The 12640-nt window shown below is 31.1% G+C and overlaps 1 protein-coding gene across 1 annotated transcript in view; it reads left to right on the top strand.

Moving 5' to 3' along the window:
* Positions 1-12640, top strand: part of LOC145323956 (uncharacterized) — a 342132-nt gene that overhangs the window by 272467 nt on the left and 57025 nt on the right. The window lies entirely within an intron of this gene.

Below are 12640 nucleotides of genomic sequence, written 5' to 3'. Positions count from 1 at the left end.
TCAAAGCTTCTTGGTAGGACCCTGGAATTCTTATATCTAAGTTTTAGGCTATTTTCTTACTTTCCTTACTCCTTCGAATACATAGCTCTTAGATGCTAGAAGCGTAGCCGCTAGTCTCAATATAATAGACATAATATGCATCTGTCTATTCCAAAATCTGGTAAATACATGTGTCTAACCAACGATAAACAAAATTACCCCTTTCTGTTGATTAATATTATAGGTTGAAAAGTTTGAAAGCTTTAAGTCTGGGACCAACTAATCAAAATTCAATGAAAGCGACCAAAGTTTTTGAGTCTATATATGGTTATAAAACTTTAGTGTAATTTCTGGCAAAAACGAAAGTGAAACTTATGTATTAAGCAACTTAAGACTAGAATAAAATATAAAAAAAAACTTCCATTATGTTTCAATACAATTAAAATTATTTTACTAGACAAAGGTCACTCTACAAGTGTCCTTTTAAATTAGTTTAAATGTGTGTGTATACAGGGATCTAAAGGGAAAAGACAATGTCCGATAAATTAATTTGTATCTCCAATGATGATACACGAAAATACCATCTTTGTAGAATACAAATACTGGTTGAAACTTTTTGACACCCAACTTGATAAACCATCCAATTAAGTTTTATAAATGTCTCCAAAGTTGTTATTATGAAACTTTGCGGACTACTGTAATAAACAGCCCATTGTCCGCTCCCTCCCTGAAATATATATATGGGATGGCGCAATTGGATTAAAAAGAGTAAAAATTTAGAAATAAATTGCTAATAGGCTAATTATGTGAGACGTATACTAAGAATACAAGAATATACATAAGCAGTGCAATAAGGGCTCAGCTGCCGCAGACAGTTGTATTTAAAAAAGGAGGGAGAGGACAATGGGCTGTTTAATAAACTAGTCCCAAAAGTTTTAAAATAAAGTTTTCTTATCGGGACTTTAGTGAATTTTGATTGGTTTATACATTAAGTTGAGTGTTCAACCACTAATTTTATTCTACGGAAGGGATCATCTTAAGCATAATTCTTGGGGATGTACAGCAATTTATCGTCCATTGTCTTATCCCTTTATATTTCTTTTTTTTAAAAAGGCTAAGCTGCCAAAGACAATTGTTTTTAAAAATCCGCGTCAGTCTTATTTAAACTTGAAAGCTGTTCTGATTTCGGTCAATCCAAATCCGCTAGAAATCATAATTTTTAATTATATGCAACTCTGAACACAAAAGGCTGATGCTGAGCCTTGTAAACTTCATAAACTCTTGTTAAACTACATAATAGGACTTTGATTATATAAAAATAAAATTTTATTTTCCATTTATTTTGTAGTTCTTAGCTTAGTTTAATATTAGCTAATTTAGTAAACTACAATATATAATTAAATTAGTTTCCTAAAGCACACACAGAAAACAAAGAACTCATAGGAAATCAACAAGAATATATTTATTATAGTTAATAGATATTTTAAAATTATGTCAATTATAATAAATGGCTAAAGCTCTTTACAGCTTCAAATTGACAATTTTGACGTCTGGCAGCTAAATTGATTGATAAAGATGCTTCGCTCTTTACCAAAAAAACTATTTTGTGCAAATATTCAGCGAAAATGCAGGAAAGGAGGAGACATTGTGCTGTTTATTACAACGGTCACCCAAAGTTTATAATAACATTTTTTATTCGTTGGCTTAACAACTTTGGAGACTTTGAAGTTTTTTGGTTGGTTCATTTAGTTGAGTTTCTTAACGTTTCAACCACACTGATTGTAAACAACAGGGGTAATTTGTGTATCATCATTGGGATGTACATCAATTTATCATTCTCTGTCTTCTTATACCTTTAGATCCATGGCGAAAATGCCTCAGAATTTGAGGAGAGGAGTATTTTTGTGCACCTTGACATTATCATAGCATTGGGTTTAAATGTGTTCTCAGCAACCGCGACCGCGTTTTGCCGCATTTTTATAGGTAAACTGCATCAATTATGTTTGAAAACTGCAAATGCGGCTACCAAAAAATTTTGGACAAACGGCAGCTGCATAAGTTAGCGAATGATCGCAGATGAAAAATTAAAATTTTCGACAAAAAAAAATAAAAATCTTTTTTTTAAAAAGGATGACAACATCCATAAAAGCGTAGCTATGGAACAGTAGGACAAACGAGATTTAACACCTATTGAGTGTCAGAACTAAATAAGCATAATATAAATTTATTATATAATAAAAATTATTTTACTAAACTGCTGAAATACAGGATATTGTTGAAGGACTTACTAACATTTTTAGAAGTTGATTATAGAGAAGCTTTGCTTTTAAGCATAGAGTCGCTTTATAATGAACTTTGACGCATTTTTGGTGTACAAGCAGCTTTTTGTTGTATATGAGATAATCTTGTTTTTCACTTCTCCTGTAAAAATATGCCAGGAATTAAATATGAAGTCAGAACATTAGAAAGTTCATTCAAATATAATTATAAGAAAAAAACTAGTTGAAACAAGTTTTTGACCATTTTCCGCATTGTTTTAACTTGGGCCGACCCTCAATTTAAAATCATTAGTAGCGCATTTATGATATAATTAGGGTTAACATTTTTACTATTTTATCTAATGTTTTAATAACTTTGAATTACAAGGCCCCTGCCCTCTTTAAACATGATATGGGGAATGGGGTTTAAACAACTTAGCAATTGATTAGAAACTTAAGTCTATTTATAGTAATAACTTAGTTGACATTTAAGTATGTAAATCAATCCTCTTTTTAGTTAACAACGGATGGTAGTTTTTTTTTAAATTGATAAAAACTGAGAAACCGAGAACTATTAGCTTTACAAAATCATTATTTTATGAGATGTTTTTATCATAATACTGGCATCTATGTAAATGAGAGTAGGAGGGGGAAGAAGTAGAGTGATTAATACAATTTAAATACTTCCCTAATAAAACTCTTTCTCGTATTTATTCAAAACTGATTAATATCAGGTGGATTAGAACCAGTTCTCACCCGTACGAAGAAATTATGTCTAAAAATCCTTATTGCAACAATTACGTTTTTGGTAAAATTTAATTTTCATTATCTTTAGCTATGACGTGGTTTATGCGAGATTCGACCCCGTTAAACCATAAACGGTCTAAATGAAGTAGAAAGATTTTGTTGATTTTCCTTATTGTGCAATTGTTGTTCATATATTACATTCACAAATATAAAAGACAGGGTTTCTGAAGAAAAAATTTATTTAATAATCAATGGTAATGTTTGATTATATAGAAAGGGAAACTTTTAAGCAATCGAAGGAAATTTGAAACTAGGATTATAAAACGACTAAAATAATCAAAATGCACCGCTTTTTAGATTTTTTTACTTAATATTTCGTATTTTTTTGAGAAAAGGAAGAAGGGGTTGGCAATTTTAACGTGAAATGTATCAATCTATTTTGAGTATGTCGCTTAAAAATTTGAGATTATTTTCTATCGAGTGCTTAATAGCTGTTTGGTAAAATATCAGCCGAAAAATTACATTTCCCAAAGCTTTACGGCTCGACATACTGACGGATTGACAGGCATTGACCATTTCTTGGTTATTACTTTTAATATGTGTAAGAATCTTTTTTAAATAAGATTCTGTATCCCTCCTAGCACCGTAACAATACATGAACAATGAACATGCATTTCATTCCTATGCAATTATTTTTACAGCGCAGCTACTCTGTAATCCATTACCTTTAGAGTCAAAGTAGGTACGTCCAGTAATGACAGATTAATAGAAGTACATTCCTGGTTATACACAAAATTACTTTTCTTAAAATACAATTAGTGATTGAAACGTTTAGACACTCAACCAACTAATCAAAATTCAATAAAAGACCCCAAAGTTGTTGAGCCAGGGAAAGAAAACGTTATTATAAAACTTTGGTGACCAGGGTAATAAACAGTCAAATGTCCACTTCCTTCCTGGCCTTGGATTAGCCCCAAGAGTAGGAATATTTGGTTATCCATTTATAATTCTCAATTGGTTTTAAAATAAAAAAATGACAAATAACAAGCTGCCTTAAAAATATAACTATCGGTCCAGCGGTTTTAATATCTTACTAGACATTAAAACAAAAGGATTATAACTTTTTGTTTATGTGTTTTTTGCTCCGCAAACCATGGAAATACTCTCCTTGTTTGTTGCTCATTTAAATTTATTTTTAAAATGTTTTTAAAGTGTGGTGTCGTATAACATTACTTTTATTTTCATCTTATTTTTTTTCTTTTAATTTTAAAGCAGTTTAAGGCAGATTTATTGTTTTATTAAAGGAGGAAAGATTTTAAAATACTATTTTATTTTTCATAAAATCACAAATCCAATTAGAAATCAAACTTTTCTGACATGATGAATTACTATAAAAATTATCTCTTTTTAAGTTTGGTCTTATTATATTTTAGGTGCTTTCCTTCAAAGTTCCTGTTGATCACGGATCCAACCACCCTACCACACTTGTTTTGAAATAAATTGAAAGTAATAAGGGATCTAACTTGACCTTAATTAGAAAACAAACAAACACCCCATTATTTTTATTTTTTTAAGAATGAAGGGTTATTAGTGCTCCACAAGATACTTTCAGGGAAAACGCCATATTCATTCCAGGCAACTTAAGTTCTCATCACACTTAAGTAGAAAAACAAAACTTGAAATACATCAAAAAAAGTAAATAAATGTTCATTTTTGTTTTAAAATTTCACCAAGATGCCTTTGAGATATAGTGGTACCGCCCTAAAACATTTGTTTATAGTTTCATAAATAAAAAAATGATATTGCCTTTTCGTTAGTAAATTATAGTAATTATTCTATTATAAAAAAGTATTTTAAGGAAGCTTAACAGAGGTTCCTGGATGGTTTGAATACTATTTTTGATAAACTTTAGTGTTAAGTTGGATTTATGCTATTTTTTCCCTCCCCATTAAAATTCAGAACTATTAGATGTTAATAGCGCATCCGCTAATCTCTCATTTAGGTATATTATTTTTTATTAATGTTGTACTTTAATAAAATATATATTATAAAGATATAAATCTTTTATGAAAATGAAAATCATCTTTAAACAATTGTTCCACAATGTTAGACATTAACCCAAGGAGAAAGGGGATATTGAGCTGTTTATTGCATTAGTCTCCAAAGTTTTATAATAACGTTTTCTTATTCATTAGCTCAACAACTTTGGGGACTTGATTGGTTAATTTATTAAATTGATTGTTAAAACATTTCAACTACTAATTTTAATCTACAGAAAGGGCAATTTTGTGAATCTTTGGGGATATACATTAATTTATCGGCCATTGTCTTATCCCTTTAGATTCCTGGACATTAACCATCAAGTTTTGCATATTATGGTTTTATAAATTATCGCTCGGATAAACAAAAAAACATTTAAATTCTATTTTAGTGTTTTTGAAAAGAAAAATTTTTCAAGTATTGCTTCAAACCGATTAATATCCTCTGTACTAGAACCGGTTCTCAGCCATACTAATGTTTCAGACAATTTTCCAAACATATCAAAATAGAAGGATAAAATTAATACCATTCTTTAGCCAAGGCCTTCGGCCCCTCGAGGCTTATATTTTTCATTTTTCATTACTTAACATATTTAAGGAAACACTGTAATTATCAAGGAAGGAAAGGACATTAAATGTAAATTATACTGGTAAGTTTTATAACCACGTTATTTTATTCTTTGACTTAATACCTTTAAGTATTGAATTTCTTGTAGGTCCCAAGCTAGGAGTTCCAAAATGTCTAACCGATAAATTCATTATTATGTATCAAATGCTATTATAAAATCAAAGTAACTTAAATGATATCTATTTCAAAAATCACGTTTCAAAAAATTCTATCATTTGTTCAAGTTTAATTCCTATTTTTTTCTATAACTGTATTTAATTATTTTTTATTAAAAATCACGGCTTTTCCTATTTTGATAAATTTGAAAAGCTTAAATAGTTTCCAAAGTATAAATGGGTGGAGTTAAAATAAAATTCGAGACCTGGTCAATACATATCAAAAGATACATTTTCTAACATAAAAATTTGATACTTTAACTCTCTTTCAAATAAAAAATTGTCACATTTTTAGGATTAATTAAATTAAATTATCAATAACAAAAAAGATTATCACTTTTTTAATGATTTTAACTGTTTATTAAAATAGAAGTTGTATTGCATATTCATGGTCACTGCTATAATCTTGTCCCTATGTGACACACACACCTATCCCCCCTACACAAATATCTATCTATCTATCACACACACACACACACACACACACACACATACACACACACACACACACACACACACACACACCTATCCCCCCTACACAAATATCTATCTATCTATCACACACACACACACACACACACACACACACACCCATCCTAAAATCTATCTATCCTTTTTCTCCTTTTCTTCCCCCTCTGACAATATATATTTTCCCCCCTTTCTTGTATTCTTTCTCAGGAAGGGAGGGAACATTGGGCTGTTTATTACACTAGTCCCCAAAGTTTTATGATAATGTTTTTTTTTCGTTGACTTGACAACTTTGTTGACTTTAATTCAATTTGATTGGTTAATTGTCCCAACGTTTCAACTACTAATTATGATCTACAGAAGGGGTAATTTTGCGGATCATAATTAAGGATGTATATAAATTTATCGGCCATTGTCTTATCCCTTTAGATTCCTGATTCTTTCTCTTATTCTGTTCTTTCTTTCACACATATAGGCATAGAAATCAACTGTTTTGGGGCTTTCTCATTGTAAAGTTAACATTAGGTGAAACTTTAAAACAGCTAAAAACGTGTGTTAAGAATAGCCTAATTTAATATATTACTAGATTAATTCGTACCCTATTTTAGACATTTTCAAAGATTTGATTTTTCTTCCCTTGAACCATCTCTGTATATGGGCAGAAAAGCTACTTTATTATTTCAAATGTTCGTTTGTCCATCCACAGTTATATGGGATATATACTATATCACGACTGTTATTAAAGACAGGCGTCAGGTTTCTCATTAACATTGTAGTCTACCAATAATTTCGTCCGTTGTGCTTTGGAGAATTTTGAAATTGTATCGGGAAAAAAAGATTTTCTATGCTGCAATCTATGGTAATCTACTTTATTACTTTTAAAATAATCTATTCACCTTTAATCCATTAAAAAAAATATTTGTTATTCACAGAAAAGGCTTAACCAAAAAATGTTTATAATCCATATATTAAAAAAAACTTAAGCATTGATTACTTTTTAAAATAAAAATCTTTGAGAAAAAATATAAACACTGTAAAACATTGTACATTCACCTATGAGGCAGGGGCATAATTAAAAGGGGTAGGGTAGGACTTAAAGTAAATTTTAAGGTAAGTAGAGACATTCAAAGTGTTTCCTATTCAAATACCCAGCAGAAAATAACTATCCCAAAAGCTAACATATGGCAACTGGGTAATTCTAAAATTTGAAGATGGTACTTGGTACAAAAAGTGTCTTGTCCTTATGTAAAAGTAACAGAATGTCTATCTGTGCCGGAGGATCTCGCTACTGGCTTGATCCCATATGGTTATCCTTTAAAATGTAACTTCTCATAGGTCTAGGCAAGGTTTTTAACTAGTTTGATGAGAGGACACAGCCCAATCTTTCCCGATTTTGTATAATTTTTGAGGAACACGATTCTAGTGACGTCATATTTTTCTTTCCCGAAAAAGGGAAGGGGGGAAGAAAATCTCTCCCTTTTTTTTCTTCCCCTCTTCCCTTTTTCGGGAAAGAAAAATATGACGTCACTGGAATCGTGTTCCTCAAAAATTATACAAAATCGGGAAAGATTGGGTTGTGTCGATGAGAGCACCACCAACCATCCAAGATAAAAAAATGCCCCCCCCCCCCTAGTTTTATACTTTTCTTATAAAATAAGATGGGCAGGGGTCGACTTCCTCCCCTCCCCTATCTCAAGTGCCACTAGCGGCCTCTAGGGCTAGTTTTTACAGTATTTCATGATCTTCATTCCAAGTAGATTTTTATGTGTATATATACCCCAGTTAAAGATATTTTTTCAGTTTATAATCTAATTAACTTTTAAAGTTTAGCTGGGTAGTATTTTAATTATCTCTATTTCACATTGTCTATTTTCTATTCAAATACAATTTATTTCACATTTCTATAGTACATAATAGTTAAAAAATGTTTTTTTTTTTAAATTAAATATTAAATGTTAAAAAATAATAATTAGCAACTTGTTATTTTATTTTTTTTATAGAAAACAAAAAATATTTTGTTTATCTAAGCCCTGCTCGAAAATTTTTGACAGATTTTCTCATCACCTGAGTTTTCATAATATGCTCTTTCAACTAAGGTCAAGTCTTAGAGTATAGATATTCTAGTATGGATTTGAAACCGATTAATGTCCGCTGGATTAGAATCGGTTTTCAGTTATATTGAAAAATCATGTATGACATCGTATTACAGACAATTTGCCACAAATTAAAAAATAAAAATCATAAAAATTAATACCAGTTTTGTTAGTCAAGGCCTTCGGTCTTTCAGGGCTAACAAAACTGGTTTTAATCTTTTAATTTTTCCTTTTGATATCCACGGAAAGCTGTCTATAATACGATGCGATAAATAACTATTTCAATATACACGTATACACGATAATGGCCGTGTAGGGGTGATGCAGTCAAACGCTGTGTTAATATCTAACTATCATCTTTATCATTAATATATTGATTAATGAAACAGTAGCTCTCTTTAATTATGTTTTCATTTAATGCTTTTTTAAAGATAATGTTTTGTTGTGTTTTTTTTTGACCAGTGCGCTTTATATAGCATAGAAAATAGTCAGGGATCTAAAGGGATAAGACAAGGGCCGAGAAATTGATACATTGATAAAATACAAAAATAACCCCTTCAATTAGAGGTTGAAACGTTTAGACACTCAACTTAATGAACCAAACAATCAAATTCACAATAAAGTTCCCAAAGTTTTTTAGCCAATGAATGAGAAAATGTTATTATAAAACTTGCTTAAAATTCAGCCCAATGTCCCCTCATTCCCTGGGAGAATGGAAAAACAAGAATTCATGTTTATTCGCTCAACTATGCTCAGAGTTTGTAAAAACTTGTGTACATTATGCACAGTTTCAAATGACATTTAAGATCTTTAAAACGGCTGAACTTAAAGTGGAAACAAGCGTCTACGCTCTAGAGGCCTCTTTGGGCCCTTATGGGTGGAGGAGAGAGAAAGGTTAACCCCTCCCATTTCAAATGTATTTTTGAAAAGAAAAAAGTGTCAGCACCCTTGTACTAAGAATTGACCTCTAAATTATACACTGGCGGTCTCTAGTGGCAAAGGAAAACCAATAAAGTTCAGCAGTTAGAGAGATCCTTTGGTACATACAGAAAGAAATCCATTTACTTTATCATAAGAGTGTCACACGGCCAAATCTATTTTAACAGCAAAACTAATTTTTACCAATGGTAAAACTTGCTTGAATTAACGTAAATTTTATTCCAGTTTCATTGATTTTACTTATAAGATTAAAACTTTCCTTTAGTGTTACTTCATAAACTTTACTTCTTGTTTGCATAAATTTTAAATGTTATTGCTGTGCTTCCTTTACTAATTTAACATTATTTTTCTTGTTTCTTGTTTTTTAAAAATATTTTAAATCATTTGCTTATTATACAAAATAAGTTAGAAAAGGAGTTAGGGAAGCAAATACGAACACAGTAATAGTGTCTGACTGATTATGACGTAACAAAAAAAAATTAGCCAATGAGAGGCCACTATAAATTTTACCATTGGTCAATAGCGGCCTCTCATTGGCTAATTTTTTTTTGTTACGTCATAATCAGTCAGACACTATTACTGTGTTCAGCAAATACTTTAGAATTACTTTGTAAGATTAAAACATGTTTTCATGTTGCTTTCTCTTAAAATGTCTATCGAGCAATGACACACCCCTTTTATTGAAATATAGAAAACTAGCGGCTTCGCCCCTAGCCTCTAGGGGCTTTGCCCCAAGAGGTATAATTACATCTTCTATTACTTACCCAGCAGAACGGATCGCAAATTTTCGCACCTACCAAGCAGGAAAACATTTTCTCGTTTAAATAACGAATTCGCAAAATTCGTTCTCAAGAAAATTACTACTGGTGCTGCTCATAGTCTAATGTGTTCTCAAGAAAAAAAATTTTTGATGGGGGGGTAAATTTTCATTTTTTGGGGGGTTGGGGGTGTCCCACCCCCCAAGAAAATAGCTTAAAACCACCACAGGACCGATAGGTATATACCCTGAAGAGTAGAATCCAATCGGTTCAGTGGTTACCGAGATCTTAAGCTTCAGACGGACGGACAGACATCAAGCTACTTTGTATTATAGATAAGGGTAAGGGGTAGTTATTTTTCTATACCTTACCCCTGTGGGGTGTCCTAAAACTGCGGGGCTTCCCATAATAACTTAACTAAACCTGACCTAAAGTTATAAACAAATCCACATAAAATCTCCCCCACCCTTATTTTCATTTTTTTAAATAGTTGAAGGGGTTTCTTTGCTTTACTGTGCACTTTAAGGTAAACCACCGTTTTCTCCTTTTAATTTCTAAGATTTTTCTCAAAAAAGATAAAAGCAATGATAACAAACAATTTATTAAAAGATAAAATCAACATTTTCTAACACTAAAATGTACAATATTTTTTTTACAAAATTTTACTAACAATAATTTAACTAAAAGCCTAATCTAAAATAATCTAAATTTTCATTTTCAATTATCTAAAATTTTAAGATATTGCTATAGACACTTATTTTGTTACAGCATCGTATTATTGACAGTTGCCCCTGAATAAGAAAATGAAAAATCTAAGGATTAATTTCTGTTTTGCTAGACCCGAGGGGCCGTAGGGCGGATTTAACATACAAATTATTTGATTTTTAAAAGCGAAGCTTTTCTATAATTAGGGTCGGTCCGTCCGTCCGTCCGTCCGTCCGTCCGTCCGTACGTCCGTCCGAGATAGATAGCTTTTATTTGTTAATTTAGGCATGTTAGAATTGTCCTATCGATTTCAAACTTTGCATGAAGATTCCTGTAGTAGTTGGGTACGGTTTAGAAAGCGTAGCAACTCTATAATCATTACCAGAATGTCCGTACGTCCATTTTAAACATGTTGATTTTTCTACTTTTTTAACAACAAATTTTCAAGTGTTTTAATTATCCGTTTGATCTGATTTTTGGTATATTGATTCCTGGGACAACAAAGAACAATATTATAAGCGAAGCAACTCTATAATCAAGTCCAAAAATGTAAGTATGTCCATAAACATTATCCTGTTTTTAAGCAGTTTTTCGACAAATTTACCTACAATTTTGATTCGACATTTATACATTTATGTTCCGATTTTTCAGTTCAGATACTATGCAAGTGTTAATGTCAGTTTGTCCTACCGTTTCAGTGCTTCGCTTTTATGGATGTTGTCATCCTTTTTATTTAATTTTTTAGAACAAATTGTCTATTTAGGAAATATAATTCAATTGAAATACATATTTTTTTAGTATGGCCTAAAAATGGTTTTAATCCAGCAAAAATGAAATGGATTTTGGGGAAATATTGGATTAGTTATTTATCGCATAGTATTATAGACAGCATTCCGCATATATAAAAATGAATAATTATTAAAGATTAAAACCAGTTTTTATAGCCCTGAGTGGAGAATTGTCTATAATACGGTGATATAAAGGATTTGTCTGAGAAACAGTTTTAGTCCAACGAATATTCGAAGCCATATTGGAAATATTTTTATAAATTAAAGGAAGATTACTTGGCCATTTTGGAAGCATTAAAAGTTTATGTGAACACAAAAATACATTTAAATGCCCAATTTATAAATGACAATTAATAAACAAGAATGACAACATCCATATGTAGCGAAGCTCAAAAAGAATCATGGATAGACAAACGGACAAAGTGAGTTATATAGCAGATGTTCATCCGTCATAAAAAAAAACTAACAAAGAAAATTATAAGAAAGAGATAAAACATAAAAATCACGAAACCTGTAGAGAGAAATAATTTATGAAGAACCAAGTAAATTATATTCTGGATACTCATCGAGACAGAGAACCAACAATTTCAGCTGTCTATCTTAAATAGGGAAAATCACATTTTTTAGCGTTACGGACTTATAGACATACAAAGTTAATTATAGAGTAGCTTTGCTACTAAAATGAACAACCGGATCTACTGCAGTTCACGGTAAAATATTGCTGGTAACGAGTATTGCCAAAAATCAATAAATTTTAAAGGCTGCTAGCTGCCAAACGGCTAAACGTCCAGATCATACACGCACACCATTTTAAGCGGTATAAGAAGGCCTACATATAATCTGGAATAGCCAAGAACCAATGATGCACAGGGAAAGCTTCACTGAAGAAAAAACGCGAAAAATAGGCCTTTTTTGCGCATTTCTCTGCACTGAGAGATAATTATGCATTATTGATTTATGGCTATTCGTTACCAGCAATATTTTACCGTGAACTGCAGTAGATCCGAACAACCTAATATTGACGCAACCTTATCTTAATCATTACTTTAATTATCATCTAAAAACTTTAAAATAAAGATAGTA

This window comes from Acartia tonsa, chromosome 7, assembly GCF_053477335.1.
Source record: "Acartia tonsa isolate MP-2025a chromosome 7, ASM5347733v1, whole genome shotgun sequence".
NCBI classification, from domain to species: Eukaryota; Metazoa; Arthropoda; class Copepoda; order Calanoida; family Acartiidae; genus Acartia; species Acartia tonsa.
This window is presented reverse-complemented; position numbering and strand designations above follow the sequence as displayed.